Source organism: Humulus lupulus, chromosome 6 (assembly GCF_963169125.1).
Source record: "Humulus lupulus chromosome 6, drHumLupu1.1, whole genome shotgun sequence".
Lineage (NCBI taxonomy): Eukaryota > Viridiplantae > Streptophyta > Magnoliopsida > Rosales > Cannabaceae > Humulus > Humulus lupulus.
Window position 1 is genome coordinate 8,605,279 of NC_084798.1, and position 11,225 is coordinate 8,616,503.

An 11,225-nucleotide genomic window follows, 5' to 3' on the forward strand; every position below is an offset into this window, starting at 1 on the left:
GAGTGTGGGATTGGTCCCGGGAAGCAGTTTTTGATTTGATTAGTATTGAGGGATGTTTCTTGTGTGTTGTGACTAGGTTGTTGGTGAGGCTCGTGCTAGAGGACCGTGCTCGCGGCTTTAGTGCATCCAGAGGCTCGGAATACAGGTAAGAAAACTATAACACCCGTAGGATGGGGCGTGGGCCCATAGTGTGATTGCGGGGCACGGCCCTATATTGCATGCTGCATGATGAGATGATTGCCGGGCATGGCCCTATATTGCATCACATGTTAGGGTGCAGATTTAAATAAATTGACATATGTTTGAATGTTGCTTGATTTATGCTATATATGTTTGTAATGAAATGAACGGCAAGGGCCGAGTGCGGCGTAGGTCGGGTACAGCAGCGGAGCCGGAAGTAACACTTGCACATGGGATGCTTATAGTCAGGGTAGGGCCCGGGGGATACATGTGGTATCCCTACGGTGAGGACCGAAACCCCAGGCTTTGGTAAGGCTTCTGGGGCGGCATGGTCGTGTTTGCTTAGTATAATGGTTGACTTATATATATGTGGATTATCTGTTATGATAAATTGTATAAATGCATATGTTATGTTCTGCATGAGTTTTCTTGCTGGGCTTCGGCTCACGGGTGCTCTGTGTTGCAGGTAAGGGCAATGACTGAGTCCACCAACCATGAGTACGGAGAGCATGAAGCGACGCGTACATGTTTGGCCTGCCCGACTGCTTTGGTTGGGGGTTTATTTGAAAATGGCTGTAATAATCTATGATTTTAGAACTGATCAACTGTAAACTTATCTCAAGATGTAAATAGCTTTCAAACTTTATTTTGGGATCCCAAATGTTTATTACTTGAAGTATTTATTGAAACAACGCATTTTTAAAGATTACAGCCTTAACTTTTAATTAGTCACACTTTCGTTTCAAAACCTCGGTTAGCGAGTTAATTGCACTGTTTTGTCTTAAAACTCACTTAGTAACGGCTCTAAGGAAGTAGGGCGTTACAATAACAAAAGTTAGAACCTGAATGAAAACTAAAGAAATTAAGGAATCAAACAAAATTGAACTTAAGAATAAGGGTACCTCAGTTGACCTTATGGATTGGTCTAACTCCAATACCGAAACACTCTAATCCTCACTTCCCAAGTGTTTGATAAAGCTTAAGAATGGCAAAGCTTTTGCCCAACCCAACTGTTTATCACTCTTAAGGTCTCACTGGCACCTTGGAGTTTGATCACAGCTGAAGAGTGAATGGAAGGGCTGGGTTCTAAATCCTATTTATAGAGTTATAGGAATAAAGATCTTCTTTTTTGCTTTGAATAACAATAATGAATTTAATTGCAAATATTTGAATATTCTTCAGTCAAAGGCTTAGGACTCGGTCAAATCGTTCAAAGGTAGGTCTATGGAGACAAAGTTTGTTTTAAAAATTAAAAATAAAAATAAATAATATAGAATCCTAACTTCTAACTTCCTAAATATCGAAACTCTAAACTCACCGGTAGTAAAATCAACATAATTGGAGTTGTAGGTCTCCGATTTTGACCATGTTTATACCGTTAGAAAACTAATTCAATTATCTACAACTTTATAGAACTACTATTTTTCAAAATTCATAATATAACTGGGTCAAAAATAGGTCAGAAGTTACAGTACCCTAAAGTTACAGGAAAATCTATTTAATTATCTAAATAACAACCTAATCCACAAATTTTGACCATGTTTATACCGTTAGAAAACTAATTCAATTATCTACAACTTTATAGAACTACTATTTTTCAAAATTCATAATATAACTGGGTCAAAAATAGGTCAGAAGTTACAGTACCCTAAAGTTACAGGAAAATCTATTTAATTATCTAAATAACAACCTAATCCACAAATTTCTTAACTAACCATAAAATAACAAACTCTAATTCTCTAATAATCATTCTTATGACAAGTGTCATGTTCTTATTGGCTCTATCTAAACTTTAGGTTATAATAAATAATACACTTAGGACCAGCAATATTAATCAAACATTATGTTATAATAAATAATACACCTAGGACCAGCAATATTAATAAAACCTTATGTTATAATTAATATTCTTAAACTATAGGTTAAACTTATAAAATTCATAACTATTGCTATGAGTTTCCAACTAAGTCCCGGATTGAACCAAAATCCACGGAATCTAAAATACTACAACTACTACTATCTAGCTAACTAAGTAAAATTCTGGGACGCTACACCAAAGAACCACTAGGGCTAGTATGTTCAAATGTCTGGGGACATATGAATGTTCAAGTGAGGGGTGGTTATGAGTATTTCATCACCTTCATCAATGATTTCTCTTGAGACACATGTAAGTACCTAAAGCATAGGAATTCCGCGAATTTATTAAGAAGTTCAAAGAATTCATTGATATGGCTTTAAAATCATATTAGGTGAAATGTTAAAAATCTTGCAATCTGAGTGGGGTGGAGGATATTTGGATAATCAAAACCAAGACCATTTAATTGAACTTGGAGAATTGTATAAAGAAACTGCCCCAAGGACTTCACAACAGAAGGGTGTTGCTGAACGGCGTGAATCACGCATTTATGAACATGTGTGTGAAGCATGTAGAATGCATGGTTTTGATAAACATGTCCCATTTGTTTTAAAAGGGAAAGTGGGAGTTTGTTGGGTTTCATGCACTTATAAAACCATGTCGGACATGTTACACGATTTCATATTGTCAATAAAAATAGTAGAAATCATTTAGTTTGAGAATCGTGTTGCTTGCTTGTTTTATTACATGATTATTGAAATAATACAAACATGGATAGTTACAATTATAATGACTAGGTCACAATAGATTATAGTTGTAATTATATGTTCAAAAGAACGAGTCCTAAGATTAGATTTGTGCATTGGATTTTCACTGATTAGGCAATCTACGATATGATCTACTTACACATTCAGGGTGTGATGTCTTTTCCAAGGCATTGACCAAGTAGATAAGATCAGATATATTTAGTTACATCGAACTAGGACCGATATTGAATATTGATTGATAAATAAGTATCGTTGTTATCAAATCTAATCAATGTCACAACTTTGACCATAGGTTAAGTCGATCTTAATTCTGAATGATAATATTCTGCTAATTATATTATTTAAATCTTTTGACTTGTTTGTTATTAGCTTACCCTACGGTCTAGCCCATACTTACATATATATGAAATCTATGACTTCTATATGAGAAGTGAAAAGATGATTTCCTTAATTGATTTGTTCAAAAGGTTAAATGATTGAGATCTCATTTCTGTGATTAAGTTCACAGAAATATCATTTATAAGGAACTTAGTGGGAGTTAAGGATAAAATACTGATGAGGAGTAAAATAGTAATTTACACACATCTCGTTAATAAGTCATCGATAGAGGATTGACTGATTGTAATAGTTATAATAATGGATAGCGTATTTATGGTTTTGAAAATACGTTATATGGATTCAAGAGTTCAATTCAGACTCTATAGTGGAGTCACGAGAAATTAATAAGGTAGTGAAATTACTCGTAAATAAATTGTTGGAGCTTGATTTCATGGATCCATGGTCCCCGCATCACCTTTGAGTAAATCATCTAGAATGTCTCAATTAATTGATTTAATTATCAATTAGGATTTTTAAAGTTGACTAGATCAATTTTGGAAAATTTATAGAGATATGAGATTTACAGAATAATAGAGAATTTTTGGGTAAATTTATTAATATTGATAAATTTGTGTCAATATAAATAAATAATATTAAATCAAGTTTCAAATTATAATTAGTTAATTTGAATAAGGATTTAATTAATTAATTAACAAAAAAGGTTTTGAATTTAGGCCCAATTGGGATTTAAATTCAAAACAAAGAGATTGAGCCCAAGTCCATTTATGGCAGCCCAAGGTTTTTATTTTTGTTTATTATTTGTAATTAATTTAAATTTAAATTTAAATAAAGCCCATTAAGTTTCCTATATAAGGAATATGATATTTAGGGTTTTCATAAGGAAGTCAGTCTCAATGACTGGGTAAGTGAAAACCTAGACAGTCTAATCATTTCTTAGCCACCATCTCTTCTTCTTCTCTTCTAGATCTCTATCTCATGTGTTGGTTGATCAAAGGCTTGGTGCGGAAGACTGTGTTGCTGATCTAGTTCAATCTCCTGATAATACTCTGCTACAGAAAGGAATCAATGATTAGAGAGATTGAAGAATGGAGTTGTTCCAGTTCCGCTGCGTAATGTAAGTTTTACTTTACTTTGTATTTGTATCAATTTCATAGGAGCATGTTCTAGGAATTTGCATGTTTGTTTGATAATATGTAAATTGCATGAAAATAAATAAAGATCCTGCAATAAGTATTTCCTATAATAATATAGTCGTTATGTTGTCGAAATGTTGATAGAAATTTTATAAAGTTAAAAAAAATTAAAACTACTATAAAGTTTTTAAGAAATGTTAAAATAAATAAAAAAGAATTTAAATTTAATAATTGTTATATTATATTAAATCAATAATTAGTTTAATATGTGAAAAATAAACTAAATTTAATAATAGTAAAAAAATTAATAATGATTTAAAAATATTAGTATTTGTTTAAATTATTAAAAATAAATAAATTATTATTTTTTAATATAAATATAATTATTTTAAATAAATTTATTTTATTTTACAAGTATTAAATTATATTTAATAATTTTGTAATTATAAATAGAAAAATAATTTAATTTTAGAATAATTATAAAATATATTTATTAAAAATAAATAATTTAAGTTTGTTTAAAAATAACTATAGTAATAACTAAGGATAATTAATTAATTGAATTATTGCAAAATTAATGAATTAGGAAATAAATTTGTAAAATTTAAAAAGGTTTTATAATAAATTGTCATAAATAATTTGCGAAAAAAGTCATTATAAAATAGCATAAGTTATCATAAAATAAAAATGAGATAAATTTAAATAAATTTACCATGAATAAAATAAAATAGTTATTGTTAACTATGGTAATAATTAAGTAAGTAATAAGAGATCATAAAACTTAAGTTTGTCTAGGAATAAGACTTCTCATAAGACATCATAAAACATTTAAAATAATATTTTTTTAGATGATAGGATTATGACACTTGCTCTTTTTTCTTCCCTTTCTTATACTGTATTATATCATCGTAAATGGCGATTAATAAGTCTTGGACAATATTGAGAAATTGTGGTTGTCAAGAATATTGGAATGGTCTATAAGATTTTCTGAGGATGGCGTCAGAACATAATGATTCTGATGGAAGAATTTGGTGCTCGTGTGTGAGATGCATAAATACTAGATTGGAATCTTTGAATGTTGTGCGAGCACATGTATTCGATAGGGGTTTTCATCAAGCTTATAATAAGTGGATTTATCATGGTGACGTGGAAGAAATTGTTGCCGATGAGGTGATTGATGAGATGATTCAAGTTGTGGAAGACTTCCTTTTACCGACAACTGACGAAGTAGAAATGGATCCCAATACGAGTTAGTATTATGACGAGTTATTTCAGGAGATTGAAGCGGAGTTGTATCATGGCTGTGACATCCCTCAACTTTTTAGCAAAGTTATTACATCTAAAAGTTAGAGAGAAGATGTCTAACAACATATTTGATGAATTGCGGAAGTTGTCAAAGCTTGCATTTCCGAAGGAAAACAAAATTCCATCATTGTACTACGAGTCGAAAAAGATATTGAAAAAATTAGGGTTGGGATACGAGTCCATTCATGTGTGTCAGTATAATTGCTGCTTATTTTACAATAAGCATGCATCTAAATAGGCATGTCCAGTCTATGGAAGTAGTAGATGAACTACTTCCGACATGTCCAAGCATCCTGATTTTTCAAGAGATCCCAGAAATGTTCATTTGGGCTTAGCTGCCGATGGATTTAATCCATTTGGCAACATGAACCTCGCATACAACATATGGCATCTGGTGTTGGCAAACTATAATCTGCCACCTTGATTGTGTATGAAAGATAATTATTTCATGTTGACCCTCCTTATTCCCGGGCCAAATCACCAGGTAAGGACATGGATGTATTTCTAGGACCATTGGTGGATGAGTTGAAGGAATTGTGGGTTAATTAACAAAGTAGTTACAACACATAGTACGACCAACACGATGTTCAAGATGCGGGCCACCCTTTTGTGGACAGTGAACGATTTTATAGCTTGAAGAAGCTTGTCTAGATGGATTGGATAGGGATACAAAGCTTGTCCTACGTGTAATGAAGACACAACTTCCAGACGAGTGATCGGTAAGACATCTTATGTTGGTCACCGAAGATTCTTGCCAAGTACTCATCGAATGAGAATAGACACTGAGTTCGATGGAGAAGTTGAGACAAGATGTCCTCCAGGAAAACACGTCCAGTTTGGGGGTGTGAAACGTAAAAGAGGTGTAGATGAAGGTAATTGGAGGAAAAAACACATATTTTACGAGCTTGAGTATTGGTGTACAAACAAATTAAAACACAATATGATATCATGCACGTTGAGAAGAATGTGTGTGATAGTCTCCTTGGCACCATCTTAGACAATGATAAATCTAAGGACACCACTAATGCAAGACATGATTTGAAAAAGATGGATGTGAGTGAATCATTGTGGATTTATGAAGATGAGACCAGGAAGTTGATGAAGCCACACACTCCTTACGTGTTAACTCATGTGCAAAGGCAACAGTTTTGTCAGTTTATAAAAGGAGTTAGATTTCCAAATGGATTTTGTTCAAATTCGAAGAAGAAAGTGTCCGAGAGTAATACAAATATTATTGGATTAAAGTCACATGATTGTCATGTGATAATGCAACGATTACTTTCCGTGGGTGTTTGCAGGTTTCTCCCAATATCTATATCGACCACCATTACAGAATTGTGCAATTTCTTCAGGCAAATATGTTATAGGACATTAAATGTTAAAGATATGGGGGAAGCACAAAATGACCTTATTCAGATATTGTGCAAGATGGTGTTGATTTTTCCTCCAGCTTTTTATTGCCATAATGATTCATTTGGTCTTACATTTGTCAGAAGAAATTACATTGGGTGGCCCGGTATTTATGAGGTGGATGTTCCCTTTTGAAAGGTACATGAAAAAATTGAAGAGTTACGTGGGAAATAAAGCTTGCCCAGAAGGGTCGATCGCCGAAGGCTATGTTGCAGTTGAGGCTTTGACCTTTTGTTCAATGTATTTCCAAGACATTGAAACAAGATTTAATCATCTTGATCGAAATTAAGATGCAACTTATATCCCACGAAATCTTGCAGTCTTCCAATCTCAATGTCGTCCACTGACAAAGGGAACTTTGAAGCCTCTCAATCATAACACTCGTGAAATAGCTAAGTGGTTCATACTTGAGAATTCTCCTGAAATTGAGGCTTATTTAGAGAAAGTTTATTCCCTTTTAAATTTGAAGATGTGTTTATTTTAAGTTTTTTTTATCAAGTATCGTAACAATATTCTAATTAACAGTAAACACCTACAAGAGATTATATAAAATTACTCGGATGGTGATCATGACCGTTTGCATAGGAAAAATTTTCGTTCATGGTTTCATATGATATTTTTTATGAATCTAATACAGTTTTATATATTTAGATATATGACTTGCACAAGCTTGGGTCTTTGGAAAATGGTGATGAATTACTAGCTTTAACATCTGAGTCCGATCATTTGCAACTTACTACAAAGGTTGTATAGTCAATGGTGTTTGATTTATTGCATACGACTGAGATAAAAAAGCGCACCACATAGAATAATGGGGTGTCTGTTGTCGGAATAGAAGGTTTTAATTATTACGACATGCTTGAAGATGTAGTAACACTATCTTTCACTGGTGCATATTCAGTGGCATTGTTTCGGTGCAAATGGTTTAATACAAATCCAAGAAGGAAGAAAACAATAATTGAAAATAATATCACCAGCATAAAAGTCAATGGTGAATGGTACAAAGATTAGCCGTATATACTTGCTAGCGAAGCTAAGCAAGTTTTCTATCTCATTGATCTACTTAGAGGTCATGATTGGAAAGTTGTGGAAGATGTGAATCATCGACACATTTGGGACATTAAGGACAATTCTAATGACGTTAATGATGTTATTGATGTTGTACATGACACAAGCTCATCAAATTTTGTTTTGATTGTGGACCTCGTAGAGTTTATTATGCAATCTAATCAACCTGCTGCATATGTTGGCACTAATGGAGAGGATGACGACGAAGGTGACATGTTAGAACATGAGGAAGTGGCAGATGCAGATGATGAATTGCTAGTTGAGCTTTGTCAAGATGAAAATGTTCGATTACTGATGGGCACTCAAGTTACAATGTTGTGTCCGGGACATTATATGGATTTTGTTGATTTACCTGACAGTTTTAGGATCAAGTACTTGATCGAATGAAGGTAAAAAATTACAAATCTTATGCTCTATATTATTTATTGGCATTGTTTACAAACTCATCTAAAGTGTTTTTATTCTTAATGTATCATTATTATAATATAGACGGTCATACACAACCTGAGTCGGTTCTGGCAACTCTCTATAAGGAGATGGGCGAAAGATGTCGCGAGAGAAAGACCATCAGACATAAGCACTTCAAAAAGCATTACGCGGGAACAGAAGATTGGGAGAATGTACTCTCCAAGCCACACGATCATTGCACTAAGGAAAGATGGAAGGATATTTGTGAGTTGTTTTTTAGCGAAAGATTTTTGGCTCGCTCCTCCAAAAACCATGCAAACAGAAAACAAATGAAGTATGTAACAACGCAAGGCACAAAAACGTTAGCAGCAAAGTGTCACGAATATGTAAGTGAAGAAGTTGATTTAATTTTACAAAATAACACATTCTAAAACACATTTTTTAGATTTGTATAAGAGCACCCAGATGCGCATGTTGTTGATACTTGGACGGATGTGCATATGAAAAAATCGACGAAAACTTTTGTCAACGAGGCAGCCCAACAAGATTATGTAAGTGAATATTATTGTGTTCTCATATTCATAAAGTTATCTTAGTTTTGTATTTCTAATGTTTTCTTTATACAGGAAAAAATAGCGGCGGAGCTTGAGAGGTCACAACTTGAAAGGCAGTCTCAACATTAGAGTGAGGGGTCTGGTGCTGAATCTGGCGTTGATTCGTCCCCAGTCGATCAATACGAGATACTAAGCAAAGTAATCGGGGAGAGATCTGACTACCAAAGAGGAGTGGGTTATTGAGTTAAAGGGAAAAGGAGAACGTCAACCTCCAGCTCTACAAATAAAAGTTAGTCCCAAGCACATATTGCTCGTACGCCCCAAGAAGATATGATTACTATGGCTCTGATGTTGAAAGCAATGCGTGAGACGATTCAGATGATGACACCTCAACAATCCAGTAATCGGTATGACCCACGGTTTGACAGCTTTCTACAGAGGTATTTTCCATCACAATCTGAAGGTGGTACGTCTTCTCGAGGTAACACCGCCACATCAACAGTACCAACCTCCACCACAGTATCTGCCATATATGTCGTCGCAACAACCTCCACCACAGTATCCGCCATATATGTCGTCGCAACAACCTCCACCACAGTATCCGCCATATATGTCGTCGCAATAACCTCTACAGAATCAAAATCAGTACATGTTTGTACGCTCTTCCCAGTCTCCTCCCCTCTATTTTATCTTTACTGAATTTCCAGGGGGATCAATGCAACATCCGCAACAGCGACCATATTTTAGATATGGTGATTTTGGGGGCGAGTCGCAGCAACAGGAGCAACCTATTTTATCCACCCCGATACGCCCATAGCATCGAGATCAGTTTGGGGACCTCACGCTTGGGCGATCTTCACAGCAGCCTTATATTCCTGCACCGCCACAACCACAACCACCGCCACCGCCACCGCCACCAGCACAATAGAATGTTGGAGATGAGGATAAATACCAAATTGTCCTTAATAATTTTATTTAGTTATTATTTTATGTATTTTGATTAAATTAACAGTATAATTATTTATTATGACAATGTCGGTATTAGTTATTTTGACAAATATTAAAATTATATATTAATTTTAATGTTAATTATGCTCAAATTAATTAATTGATTATTTTATTAAAATTAATTTTAAATTTTTTTAATTTTAATGAATATTAATTTATTTTAAATTAATATAAAAATTATCCTATAAAAAAAATATTAGCGGTGGACCATGCAGCTAATAGCCCATGCTAAATTAAATTTATTTATTTATTCTGACACACATAGTAGCGGCGGGTGTGTCAGTCCACCGCTAATATAGGTCATTAGCATCCAATTATTAATAGCGCGACATTAGTGGCGAAGTTCCACCGGTACTTATTATTAGCAGCGGCGTAACACTTTAGGGAGATTTTACTGTGTATATATATATTAACAGTTTTGTTTACATTCTTTTGTTGACTTTGTCAATTTTTTTAATTAATATCATTTGTCAATAAAACAAATTTAATAAAATTGAATGATTTTCAGTGTCATATTTTACAGAGTACAATTCTTTTTCAATGGGAATTAAATGGATATTTGACTCGAATACTCCAAATTGAATTCAATACTCTTTCATGGCAATCAAATCAGATTTCATATTTTTCAATTCTATCTTAATATCAATTGAACTGAGGCAATAGACCCCCTCCCCTTATTACTTTGGTCCTATTATATAAATTGAATGTCTTACTTATCATTTCAATTCCAAGATACATTTTACTTCTCCTAAAACGTTGTCAGTTGTTAAAAAATATATAAAAAATCGAAGTAAATTTGGCACAAAAGCTATGGAAAAAAGACTTTTTTAGTTGTGTATTGACATTATATATCATTCAGAAATAAATGTTCAAATTTAATTATAAATAAATAGTTGACTGTCATCGTCACATTTCTTTCTACTATAACTATAATGTACATTTACTTTAGCATAAAGATGACATAGCAGATAGAGCTTACCAACAATACAACTCGTAATGACTATTTCAAAAGTTGACTCTAATTAAATGCAAGTCATTGCAAAAATTTGATTGTATTTGATGTAAGAGGTAATTTACATATGATTAAATTTTTACATTTACTTTAGCAGATAGATGACATATGTAGTTTTTCATTTTGTTTAGCTCAAATATTGCTCAATAATGTGACAAACGTTTAGTAATTAGTCAGGAAAATGAT

General features: G+C 33.4%; 1 long non-coding RNA gene across 1 annotated transcript; it reads left to right on the top strand.

Moving 5' to 3' along the window:
• Positions 1–8,931: 8,931 nt before the first annotated feature.
• On the top strand, positions 8,932–9,840 carry LOC133781589 (uncharacterized). The gene is made up of 2 exons (XR_009870163.1): positions 8,932–9,016; positions 9,092–9,840. It is a non-coding gene; the product is annotated as an uncharacterized LOC133781589 (long non-coding RNA).
• The last annotated feature ends 1,385 nt before the right edge of the window (positions 9,841–11,225 follow it).